The sequence below is a fragment of the Panthera leo genome, chromosome C2 (assembly GCF_018350215.1).
Source record: "Panthera leo isolate Ple1 chromosome C2, P.leo_Ple1_pat1.1, whole genome shotgun sequence".
Lineage (NCBI taxonomy): Eukaryota > Metazoa > Chordata > Mammalia > Carnivora > Felidae > Panthera > Panthera leo.
The window spans coordinates 5,306,535-5,319,958 of record NC_056687.1 but is presented as its reverse complement, the minus strand read 5'-3'; the positions used below and the strand labels follow the sequence as shown (position 1 = coordinate 5,319,958).

Sequence of the window (13,424 nt, the reverse complement as noted above, 5' to 3'; positions counted from 1 at the left end):
ACAGCGTCATCTGTATATTGGTTGTGCTTACTGGAGGTACCCTTTTCCCCAGCAGAAGTCACAGGAGGGAAGATTTTTGTCTGGTTTTTTACTAAAGTATCCCAGACACCTAGAACAGTGATTGGTGCTTAATATGCACTCAATAAATGTCTGAATAAATCAAATTTTTTCATTGTTTTAAGAAAAAAAAATGTTATTCCAGAGCTCCAGTGTCATTGGTAAATTCTACTTTATAACGCATAAATTATTAGGTATGTATTACACATAATGGGGATCAGTTCCACTTAAATTAAAAACTTGGTTTGTTTTGTATTTGTATGCCTTGAACAGTAATGCAGGTCAGTGAAGACCAATCATATAAAAATAAGAAAAGGGAAATAATTGAGCATAAGGCTCACTTCCCACCCCCAGAACAGATGGTTCCCACCTGTTCTGATCCCTTACCCTTGCTTGTGTGTCTTTTAATGGCAGGGTGTATCTTTCCTTCAAGCCCTGCCATGGGACACCAGTGAGAGGCCCCCGTGCCACTAACATAGGGTAGAGAAGCTGGAAAAGGTGGGGTACAGGGTTCCCAAGTCAGCTGGTTTTAGATCTAAACCGTGGGGCATCCAGTGTCCAGAAGATAACAATGAATGTTTTAATTAGAAGGCAATCATTCCCTTTTCATGGGAGCATACCAGAGATCATTTGAATGGTATACTTCCAACTGGCCTTCCTCCAGCAAGCATTTAACTCATTTATTCTCCATGACTGAATGCACATCAACAATGCAAACCATGCTCTCAAAATCTGCTACAGTTAGCACTTATCGTATATGTCACTGTTCTCTCAACAAAACTTCAACATTGCGCACTTGTGCTCCAAGGAACTCAGATCTAAAGACCAATTAGGGTATTTGCCTCCCGTAAAAATCAGGTATATACATTTGCCTTTGCACAGCTTTGTGTCACCAAACAGAAGCTCAATATTTCTACCATATTTCCAGCTAATATTGGGAAATGCCACCATGCTCTGTTGAAATGCCATGAAATTTCAAACTACTATAATTATGAAATATGAATAATTAGATTTTCAAGGAGATAATCCTTGGGGTGTCATCCAAGATACTCATAAAAGTTGAGCAAAGGGTATGACACAGGATGTAGGGGAAGAACGTTTGTGGGATTGGTGTTGAGCCTGGGTTTGATCCAATGGGACTCAACCTTGCTTAGCCTCAGCTTCCTCATTTGGAAAATGGGATTAATAACATTTGGTTATTGTTGGGTTTCCTAAATGCTTAACACAGAGCCTGGGTCACAGTGGGAATCTAGGAAATGTTAGCTATTGTCATCATAAGGATTGCTATGATCGCTTTTAGGTGATATTCTGATCCCACCATTACTGACTCAGTGACCTTGGAAGGCTTATCCTACCTATTTCAGTGAGCCTCAGTTTCCTCATAAAAAAAATAGGGATAACACCATCTGCTCTGCAAGACCCCTGTGGAGACTAAGCAAAGTAATGCATATAAAGAACTGTACGTAGTGAATGACCCATGGTAGAGGTTTCAAAGGTAGAGGGTCTTGACTTCCCTTCCCTTTACACAAGGGTATTTTGGACACACAATTTCTGTAAGACCAGAAGAAAACTGGGAGAAACTGGTGGAGATGATCAAGAAACAGCTGAACAGTTGTTCAGAATTTATAGGCAGATCTAAAAGAAATAGTTTAAGGTTATATATGCCTACATTATAATATAAAAGATTGTACGTTAAAAAAAAAAAAAAAGATTGTACGTAGTATCCATCACCAGTATTGAGAAAAGGTAGAAAATATTAAAAGGAGAATAAACACTCTAGTAATTCTCAAATAGAATTTTAGAACCCAAAGAATGCCAAAAAGCCAGTCTTAAGAGGGAAGATTAGAACACAAGAGAGTTTCTCAGTATAACAATGTGATACACAGCCCATCCTGTACCAAGTAAGAGAGCTGGAGCTTTACATTGTACATAATTGGGATGGGTGATAATTCCTGGAAAAATTAGCTGGGAATAAAACAGATCAATTCGGTACAAAATGAAATCAGTTAAATGTACTAAGCTAGAAAACAGACTACAATGAAATACACTTACAGATACTTGCAAACTATAAAAGATTAAGAAGAAACTATTCTATCTGTTTATGTAATCAGATGGCAGGAGAGACTAAAACACAATATGGCAGATATGGAGAAATCTGCTAAGGAATCTTCACTCAACAGTACAAAGAAATTCTAGCCCTCAAATTTATCAGGCTGAAGAATTCTGACAAGAACAGTCAATCTCTTCACTGATTGCTCTCCTGCCCTTCAACAACCTTGCCTGGATACTCAAAGTAAAACCAAACAAAACCAAAGAACTCCTGAAACCCTCCTACATCTATGACGATAGTAGCTAGGATCTTCTGATTTGGGCCAGCCTCTAAATAAAAGATCCCCGATCTTAATTAAGAATCCACCCACTGGCCTGGTGTGTGTCTTCTCTACTGTGTGGGATCAGCCATGCTTCAATAGGCTGGGCTAATTCTCTGCGAAAGTTTAGAGAAATAATTATTAGGGGATTTAGCTATTTCTCTTGCTTGTCTCCCAACCGCATCTAAGACAATTGGGTCAAAGGAGCAGAAATGCAATTAAATTTAGCAAATATTTCTCGAAAACCTACTAGTTGCATTGAAAGGACTCATCCAAGTTCTGAGCCAGAGGTGAAGTGCTGAGCACCATTTTTAGGGAAGAGAATTCAGTAGCACAGTGAGGCACAAGCAGGAAGGAGGGGTTGCAGGAAAGAATGGCATAAGACAAGATGTGAATGGTCGATTTTTTCTTTTCACCTACTAAATTTCTAGATTCTCTGAAAAAAGCCTCTTAAAAACCCATGTTCTATAAATACAGGATTTACGGTCTTATTCTATGGGGACATGGGCATTCTAGTGATAAATTGCTTTTTTCCACAGAGCTCATTTTTTATTTTTATTTTTGTAGCTGGTTAAGACTTCTATTTCTATTCATTTTTTCCAGGAACTTTTCAGGAGCAGATATCCATTTTATAAAGGAGACTAAGTGCCCACCAGGACCTCACCATCTGAATGGCACAGCCAGAATGCCAACTCTGCCATTTTCTTTCCAGTTCTTTATTATTTTTTTTTCTTTCTAATTCACGCTTTCACGCTCACAGATCATACACGTGACCTTGGATATCTACTGCATATCCTTTCCTGGATTATGTTTTCAGCAGGAAAGAGACAACACCCTAGGCTCAGAAATTTGAGGAGAATCTTAAAAAGGGACAATTTACAAAGTACTGCCCTCGGGTTAACAGCAGCTCAAACCTGTTACCTGTTCTAGGACCAAAGAGTGAATGAGACCCCAAAAGGAGCCACAACAACATGGCAGGGAAGGAACTGGTGAATAAAATTAAATACCCTGACAGCACTCTTTCCCTGCCTTCCTGTCTCCTACTGGTGTTTCCCATTAGCTGAGCCCAATGGGAACAAGATGACCAGGGAGCCCATTGAGGCAACCAGCCACCAGGTGCCCAAAGCAGGGTGGAGACAGGTGACAGAGGGGACCTGGAGAGGCATATGGAAGGAGTGCAGCCAAGGCTGCTCTTCCTAAGCAGAGCAAGGTCAAAGACAATGGTGGATACAGAAGACTCAACATAACCTCTTGCTGCTACTTCAGCAATTACTCTTCGTAGTCTAGAGACCATGAGTCAATTGCCTCTTCTTTGTAGGACTGCCAGATTTAGCTAACAAAAACACAGGACACCAGTTAAATCTGAATTTCGGATGATGTGCAATTTTGAGTGTAAGCACTTGGGATATGCTTATACTGACATTATTTACTATTTGTCAGAAATTCAAATTTAACAGAGCATCCCGCATTTAATCCGGCAGCCCTCTGTCTTTGTATAAAGTTATGACTTCTGTCCCAAAGGATGAGGGCAAATGATGAGTTTCCATCAAGTATGTTATATTTAGTATTAATCTCGTGAGTTTCATAGTTTTGCTTCCCTTTCCAGTTTAATTCTTGGGTTCTCCTTTTAAAAAATTATGCTCTCTATTTTTATTCATTATATAAAGACTGTCTCCATTGAGAATGTACCGATTTTATTCTCATTGAGGTCATCCGTGAATTGCTTCTTTTCTCATGAGAATACATTTTTTAAAAAGGCATTAAACTTAGTGTTCTGTTGCACGGTAGCGAAGCTTTGTTACGTGTCTTCTGTGTGCAAGTGCGAAATTCGGGTTTTAAAAGCAGGCCCTCATTTAGGGATCTTCAGTAGGTTTCCAAAGATAAGAAACATATGAATCTATAGAAACTAATACAAGAGCAAGCAAGACAGTGGTTCTGCAGCTCCAAAGGCTTCTAGAGGGTCAGTGAAAGAAAGGTCATCTTCAGGATGGATTACAGCATGAACATTCTCAGAACTCTACTTTCACGGGACCATCACTGTTCCTCACTTGTCCAGGGTGGGAGACACTAAGGGAGAAGAGGACACACCATGGCCACGGCTGGGTGAAGAGGGAGACGCTGGTGTTGTGGAAGGGCACAGAGATGGTGTCTTGCTTCTCCTCCCCATCTTCCTCTCAATGGGTCCCCAGGTGAAATCCATCCCACTCAGAGTGTTGCCTCAAGTCCTACAGGACTTGTCATGACCTGGTCCTGTCACACTCAGATCTCAATTCTTCTGTCTTCATTTTCTTACTTGCTCTCCTTCAGCCTCACTGACCTCCTGGGGGGTCGTGGCTTTTCTAGGACCATGACCGGGCTCCTGACCTACTATTTTTGCTCCCTACAAACCTGTTCCTCCACTTCCCAAGGCCCCTTTCCTTGCTCCCTCATTTTTTATGGCCTTCCCTGACCAGCCTCTTTAAAATGGTACCACTCCACCATTCCTCAGCCTTTTACCTGTTTTATCTTTCTTCTGGGCATATATCATCACCTCACTATTAGGTGATCACTTGTCTGTATTTCTGTATATAACATATATAAGTTTCTTGAGACGATATATTTCTCTCTCTTATTTTTTTCGCTAATGGTATATAGCTAGTATCTATAGTATGGTCCCTCACACATGGAGACCCCAACAAATTGCTGTAAGGTCCCCATCCCGTGTGATATCACACTACACATTTATTCGAAAGACACATATGTTGTGTTCACCTGCTGGCTCTGTAAGTGTCCAATACTTGAAGAGTTCACCTCCACATAATCAAAAGAACTAGACCTGTCTGTCCATCCATCCTTCTTTCCTTCTTCCCTCCCTCCCTCCTTCCCTTCCTTCTTTTTTTTAATAATCACTAAAATCAAATTGAGTTGGAGTTGGATGCTACCATCATCAAAGTCTTGGTACCTGTAGACAAGCAACCAGTCCACCCAATTTTTCTGTTCATTCGATTTCACCTTTAATACACTGCATTATCCCTTTTGAGTTTGCGGGTACTTCAACAATACAAACTCACTGTCTTCCTCAGAAGATGATTGGTCACTCTGTCCTATATTGAAAAGTGTATCTGACGCCTATTCACCCCTTTCCCGACAGGTATCTACACTGCTTTAGTCTTAGCATGGAGTCACTGCTATTTTCCCCAAAAATGTTTACATTAATTGAAGCCTGAGACTCCTGTTCTTGGTATCTCATCCTTCTTGGTTAAGTTCATTACAGACTAAAGGGCCCTGAGCACAAGGCATGTCAGCCCCACTGGCAATCCCATCAATGTCTTTCGGGTCTATTTAGAAATGCACAAAATAGGGGCACCTGAGTGGCTCAGCTGGTTAAACATCTGACTCTTGATCCCAGCTCAGGCCTACATCTCAGGGTTATGAGTTCAAGCCCTGTGCTGGGTATGAATCTTACTTTAAAAAAGGAAGGAAGGAAGGGGGGACTCATCTGGGGGCCTCACACACAGAGACACAATCTGGTCTTTAATGATGTAAGCCATGTATGAACAGTCCCAGGAGTCCAGGGTTTTAGGGCTGGAAGGGACCACAGATAGTGCAGCCCTACTGTTCTCCAACAGAGGTGCCAGGAACTGGGACATGTGATAATATGCAAAGGAATATGGATCTAGGGTATAAGTACAGATCATAACATTAGTGCTTCAACGTTAGGTGATGATAAGCAATTGCAAATATTATTTAATATGAAAGCAAACACATACCATGTGGAAAAGAATTAGATCCACACGAGTCTTCAAGACTTAATACAGGGTTTCACAGATCACTTAAGCTGGGAGTGGGCTGCTCTGGGCAAATCCCAACTCTCTGGGGTTTTATGTTATATTGCCCTCGGGGGTAGGCAAATGGAAAGATTTCAGAAAAACTAAGCCTCCTCAATTAGCAGATGAATAAAACTCAAGCCCCAGACAAGCTAAATGATTAATAAAGATGTTAGAACTAGCTATTTCACGAGATGTCACGCCTTTCCTGTTTTTTATGGGATAATGTGCCTAAGTGTCTGAGCTGCTTGAGCACCTGTGGGTTGAATTTGACGGGCGTGTGCTGCTGAGGTGACAATGGCTTTCTAGGAATGCCATGACTAAGTACTGTAAATACAGTAGCTTACCCACAGTTCTGGAGGCTAGAAGTCAGAGATCAAGGAGTCAGCACGGCTATGCTCCCCCTGAAGTTCTCTCGGAAAGGATCTGTTCCAGGCTCCTCTGCTAAGTCGTGGTACTTCTTTGGCTTATGGTGGCGTAACTCATCTTGACGTGACTTCCCCCCGCCCCCCGTCTTTCTGAGTGTGTGTGTGGATGTGTCCAGATTTCTCCTTTTATAAGGACATGAGTCATTTTATTGATTTTTTTAATGAAAAAATACTGTTAATGTTTTTATTTCTGAGAGAGAAAGAGAGAGAGCATGGGCATGGGGGCGGGGTGGTTGGAGGGGCAGAGAGAGAGGGAGACACAGAATCTGAAGCAGGCTCCACACCCTAGGCTGTTAGCGCAGAGCCCGACATGGGTCCCAGCCTCAGGAACCGTGAGATCACGACCTGAGCAGAAATCGGATGCTTCACCGACTGAGCCACCCAGGCAACCCCAAGAACATGAGTCATTTTAGATTAGGGGCCCATCCTACCCAAACATGGCCTCATTGTAATTTCACTAATTACTTCTACAATGACCCTATTTCCAAATAAGGTCCCATTCTGAGGTCCTGGGGGTTAGGACTTCGATACCCAAATCAGGTGTGGGGATGGGATTTAACCCCATAACACAGATCAAGTCCATCATGGCCAGACTTACTGAACCAGGTGATTCTGAAACATGGTAGCCAAACTCAAAGACCAAGATGAGACTTTCTAGTGCCTATGACTTAGGCTTTCTTAAGTTCAAAATTAAAAAAAAAATTATCTTCATCGCCAGAATTCACTACAACCACATAGTCTGAGATGTTCAACTTGGTATCTTATGTGTGCAGTGCTAAAGGGTCTATAATCGCTAAACACCTGCTGGTCTTACGTCAAGATCTACAGGAAGGAAAGCGATGGACGTTTGGGCCAGCTGCCTTGGAGAGGGCAGAAATCCACTTTGCTGGCATGGCTTTATCAAAGAAGACCTCTTTGGTATTTGGGAAACATTCATCAGGTGATAAGAAAAAGGTGGAAAAATCTGTCACTTCTGAGCTAATTCATCTTTCGCTTTAGTCGTCTAGATTTAGATTTATTGCCCTGTCTGTGTATTTCCACATTCTTGTTGATGGGTCAGGTAATTCACCGTAATTGAACACTCGAGCTCTGGTCTGAGGGAAGCGGTAAGCCCTGTGCTCTGTGTTCTGGCTTCAGTGATATTTCAGCTTCTGTTCATCTTCACGTGGGAAACGACACTTGGTTACTACCCTCCGTGGCCCACCTTAACCATCTTCCAGCCCTGAGGCAACGAGGGTCATCTAACAATGATCACTTGTGAATCTTGCATGAAACTGTTCTTTTATTGGAAGGACAGCTGATGGGCAATATTAATTCCACCCGCAACCTTCATCCCCACCCCACCCCCTGCTTGTCATGGAACCCAACATATTCACAGGTCCTGGGGAGTAGGACACAGGCATCTTTGGGACAGAAATCTCCTACCTCCCAGCAACCTTCCACAATAAGAGGCTTTAGTAGGTGTTTTTCTAGAAGATGAAACTAGGGTGGCAGAGGGAGATTTGCTCCTGGCCACACCGCTAATGAGTTGCAGTGCTGAATTCAAAGCCATCCACTTAACAGAAGACCATGGGGGAAGAGAAGGGGAGCAAATGGTTACAAACAGAGAGGGAGGGAGGCAAGCCATAAGAGACTCTTAAATACAGAGAACAAACTGAGGGTGGATGGGGCGGTAGGGAAGAGGGGAAAATGGGTGACGGGCATTGAGGAGGCCACTTGTTGGGATGAGCGCTGGGTGTTGTGTGTAAGCGATGACCCACGGGAATCTACCCCCAAAACATACACTTTACGCACTGTATGTTAGCCGATTTTTCCATAAATCATATTTTTAAAAGAAGCTATCCACTAAGCTGAGGATTCCCCTGCAAGTCTTTTTACATCACAGTGCATTCATTTACCAACTAAGAAAAAGTGAGTGTTAATATCAGCATATAGTGTTTTTCCATCTCTTAACTAATTTATCTGACCAGAGGTGGGAACAATTCTTGAAAATCAAATTGCAGTCACCGCTGTTGCTAGCTTTCTCGCATTATCCAAGAAGACTGTATTAACATGCACTCATGACAAGACAGCGCACTTCCCTAGCTGACCGCTGTAGCCAGATGAGCCAGGGAACAGATGCTAATGCTCTCCAGGGGCTGCCCCACGCTGACCACGCCATCCACGGCCACTGCTGTGGCCACCTATTATCCCCCTCAGGTAGCTTTAAGAACTCACCGACAAAACTACCCTGAGATCTTGAATCCAAATCTTTGTCACCGATGGCTGGTCTTTTTTAAAAAAATTTTTAAATGTTTATTCATTTTTAAGAGAGAGGGAGAGGAAGACACAGAATCCGACGCAGGCTCCAGGCTCCGAGGTGTCAGCACAGAGCCCGACGCGGGGCTCGAACTCACAGACCGTGAGATCATGACCTGAGCCGAAGTGGGACGCTCAACCGACAGAGTCACCCAGGCGCTCCCCCTTTTTTCTAATGTTTATTCATTTTTGAGAGAGAGAGAGGGAGAGAGACAGTAGAGAGAGAGGGCTCTCTTTCATTGAAGTATTTAATCAGGATTGCATTTCCCCTGGACTGTTCAAGTCACAGAGATAAGATCTGGCTCTGTTGTTGCTGTCGCTTTACAGCCAGATAGCATCTTTACCGTGTGACTTTGAATCCGGTGGACTCACTGAGGTTCGGCTCTGAGTTCAACATTTATGTATCGTCGTCGTGGACCGATCAGCACTGGTTACCACTAGAGTTTATCATCACCACTAGGCCACTGACTGGAGGAACTTCTCTTCCCGGCTGTTAAAGGAAAACTGTTCTTGGATATTTCAAAACAGCTCAACTTTCCCATTAGAAGCTCTGAAGAGTGTTGGAAGAACCAGCCCCGGGACAGGGACATCTCACGCTCACGCTCGCTGTCCCCTCTGGCCAGTTCTGGAAGCTCACACGCCCCAGGCCTGGAACAGGGAGGAAAAGAAAAAGAGGGAAGAGAGAACAGAAAGGAAGGGGGAGAGGGGAGGGAGAAGGAGAGGGATTTCTTTGCAGTTCTTAAATGATGCAAGGGAGACGCGTAGTATTTTGTTATCAGATGCAAATTATTTGAACATTTTTTAGAAAGACAAAGAGAAAATAAAAAGATCCTATTACTGAAAAAAAGAAAAAAACAGAGGTAGTGGAACACATTACCCCACACCAGCTCTCGTGTTCTCCTCTGCAAGACACAGGGTGAGGCCCCGTGCGTGATTTAGTTTTGTGGCTGCGACAGCACCCCACGACCGGCTTCCCATTTCACAGGTGGTGGATATGCTGGGAAGGCTTTGAGACACCCAGAAAAGAGAGAGGTTGAGGATCAGTGGAAGAGGATTGAGCCCATCCCGCGTGAAGTATGGCGAGACCCCAACTGTGTGTGCGGCTAAAGCCAGAACCTGTCAGAAGTTCAGCCCTGGTGTAAACCTGCAGCCTTGTGCCATCGTACCTCGTAAAGGTGGACAAAGGGGACAGAGTAGGCAAGTATCCTCACATGCTAAAACCTCTGTCTGGTTATTTTTAACTGGTTTATTTGCCCTTTGCTTAGAATAGGGAAGGGTAGAGACGCCTGCAATATTCACTCCTACCACTCGGAGAAAAAGCCTGCTGGTGTCTAAACAGAATTCTATTGTTTCAGACCTTTCTCAGTCGGTTTACAATCGCCGGTTGCCGTTCAACTCTGCCTTCTGGATTTCAGGGAACACGCTAAGTGGCAAATGCTATCGTGAGTTCCCTCCACTTGGTGAACGCTTGGGGTCCCTCAATTTCTCCACCTGTTTACAGGAACGCTTGTGCTCCAGAGAGACGAGGTTGTTGCTAAGGTAGGAGGCGGCCATCAGAAATTTCCAGCTTGAGCTATGCTGATTCAATTGCTCTTTGGGGATCTCCGCTCGTCACACAAGGTCACACAGGGGGTCGCTTGATGACTGCGATACGCAGCACTCCTCATGTGAAATCCCACCCCGCTTCACGGAGCCAGTCCCCGTGCGCATGGTGGTAACAGCATCCCTGACTTTTAGCACCTCGCCAATAACACTATTAATCAAACTGCGGACCTATGAAATGAGCCAAGTAGCTATATTTGGCTCTTTTTCATTCAGGAAGATGCAAAAAACGATGCAGAGAACCATTAAAAAAATGAGAGAGACCAAATTATCCACCGTAGAGTAAAAAATCGAATGTAATACTCTTGAATCAGCCTGTGTTTCTTCCGGGGCTCTTCAAGGCTCACTACGGAAGCTTTGCTGCGGATGTACTGCATTTCAAAAACGTGCAACCAATCCTATGAGCCGCTCTGTGGCTCATCTCCAAGTCAAACGGGCATGGTCAAGGCTTCCTCACCACTCGTCTCAACCGCCAAGCTCGTGTGCACTGGGGCAGCGACAGCACCTATGGCATCTGGTTTTCAGATAAGCAATAAAGAATGGGTATCCCAGCAAATAAGATCCTCCCTTTGAAGGTTTCACACCGTCTCCTGGAACCTATGACTGCCCGTGGATTCTCTGATAAAGACAGAAAACGCCAATGGGAGCTGCTGACCCACTGCCCTCGTAGAGCAAAGAGGAAGCACGAAACCGTATTTGAGGATCAATTATTGACTGAAAGCAGCAACTCTGGAAGAGTTAGTAGCCCTTTCTACACTCCTAACACCATGTCCGCTCACCAAAATCTGTCCACATATACGGCCAAAGGAAAGGGTGGTTTTCTGGGAGGAAAAACACATTTTGACCTCACTGTATTAGCAAAATATTAACCCCAAGTATAATGTAGAAGATATTGATTTGGTAGCAGTCAAAGGAGGAAAACAATGCATTTTTGCCCCACTGTTACTCAAACATTATCCACAAATATGAAGCATATCATTAGAGAAGCTATACTTGGATTTGAAAATAGACTTTCCTTGTTAAAACGGCATCAATCATTAGTAAATACCAGGATCCGATTTCAGACAATAGTCTTATCATTAAGACAGGCAGCTCTTCTATTTGACTTCGAGATGACAGCCACCACATTCAGATATTTACATACACCCTGCTGTTTTCATGTAGTAAACTCATGCATTTCGAATGTGTGCTTCTCATTGTTTAAAATAATTTTCATTTATAGGAGATGGTCAGATGTGCCCTTTAGACAGTCTGTTCCATGCCTCCTTACTGAACTGCTCTACCAAAGCACCAAACCCTGGAACTTCATGGCCAGAAATCCACAGGTTATGTGCTAAATGTAGTTGGGGAAAAAATGAGTGGAGATGAATGTGTCACCCATTTTTTTTCCCTAAAGTGGAACAATCCTAAATCGGGCTATCATATTTAATCTTGGTGTAGGGAAGCATGTGTAGGGATCACACTAACAGGAACGGAAGGAGACTCTTTGGGCATTCACCAGTTGGAACTGTTTGACTTGTGAACGTAAATGGGCACTTGTTTTTGTAACTTTTGGAAAATAAATAAATGAATAATGAAGTTGATGAAATGGAATATGTTGAGATTCACGGTTGATCCACACCTTACATGGGAACTACTATGCTATTCCTAACCCAAAGGGACAAAGTAGAAGATCCAAAGAGCCTGTTTTTGCTTATTAGAATAACTTATTTATAATTGTTAAATGCAAACTTGTAATGGTACCAAGATCCCAAGGATAGATTACTTTAATCTAATTTAAAATATGCTGACTAAATAGTCTGGCATTTAAACGCGCAGAAAAACAAGAGTTCAATAGAAGGAATAAGGGCAGAATGATGCATTTCTGAGTAAAGGTTTGGTTACTAAGTAGTAAGGATTTGGTAAAAATGGAACCAGGGCCTGAACAAGTTAAGCTGCTAATGTCTGAGACACAGAGTTGTCATGGCTTCCTCTTCGAATTGCAACTCGTTCTCATGAGAAATTGTCATTCCCTGCTCTCCTGAATTCTACCTATTTTGGAAGATGATGGTTTTCAATGAGACTCACGTGTTACACGGGAAACGGAAAGGCTTTTGTTCGACCCCGTTTCCAAGAGCACAGCCATCTATAGCCATAAAGCCAAGAAAATAAAGCACCAAGCAGAATTTAAAAGGAGTACGGACAGTAAGCCCAGACACCCAAGATGATGTCACACCTGGTGCCTGGGTGGCTCGGTTGGTTAAGCATCTGACTCTTGACTTTGGCTCACGTCATGATCTCACAGTGCGCGAGCTATTAGCTCGCTTGGGATTCTCTCTCTCCCTCTCTCTCTGTCTCTCTCAAAATAAACAAACATTTCAAAATAAAACAAAGCCTTGCTACCATTCCCCAGCAACCTACTGCTCAGCAAAAGGTCTTTCTCCAAGACTGCTTCTCTTTTACCCAGAAGGCTGGAGAAAGAGCGGGTAGACATCTGCCCACTTTCAGTGGCCTTAGGAGACTTGATTTTCCGTTCTTCCACCGGGAGGGCGTTGAAGGAGGAATGACGTCTCCTCTTTGTGCACTTCACTCAGAGCCAGGGGGCCTGTCCCTGATTTCCCAGGGGGCCTGCACATGCTCACCCCAAGGGCAAATGTCAACACGCAGTGGGTGCAGATTGACAAGGAAGACCAGACACGGACACGGACACGGACAGAGACCCGCTCGATACGCAGCGCCTCACATACAGCGGCCAGCCAGTGCAAACCGTTAGATGATCAAAGAGGATCACGTTAAAAACCAGGAACAAAGGCTCAAGCACGATGACTTCATGAGCTGTGAAGTTATAAAAACGGCATATGCACATTTTGAAGCAAAACAAAACC

At 43.5% G+C, this 13,424-nt stretch overlaps 1 protein-coding gene across 1 annotated transcript in view; it reads right to left on the bottom strand.

Moving 5' to 3' along the window:
- The window catches only part of DSCAM (DS cell adhesion molecule), a 754,840-nt gene that overhangs the window by 420,610 nt on the left and 320,806 nt on the right, over window positions 1–13,424 (bottom strand). The window lies entirely within an intron of this gene.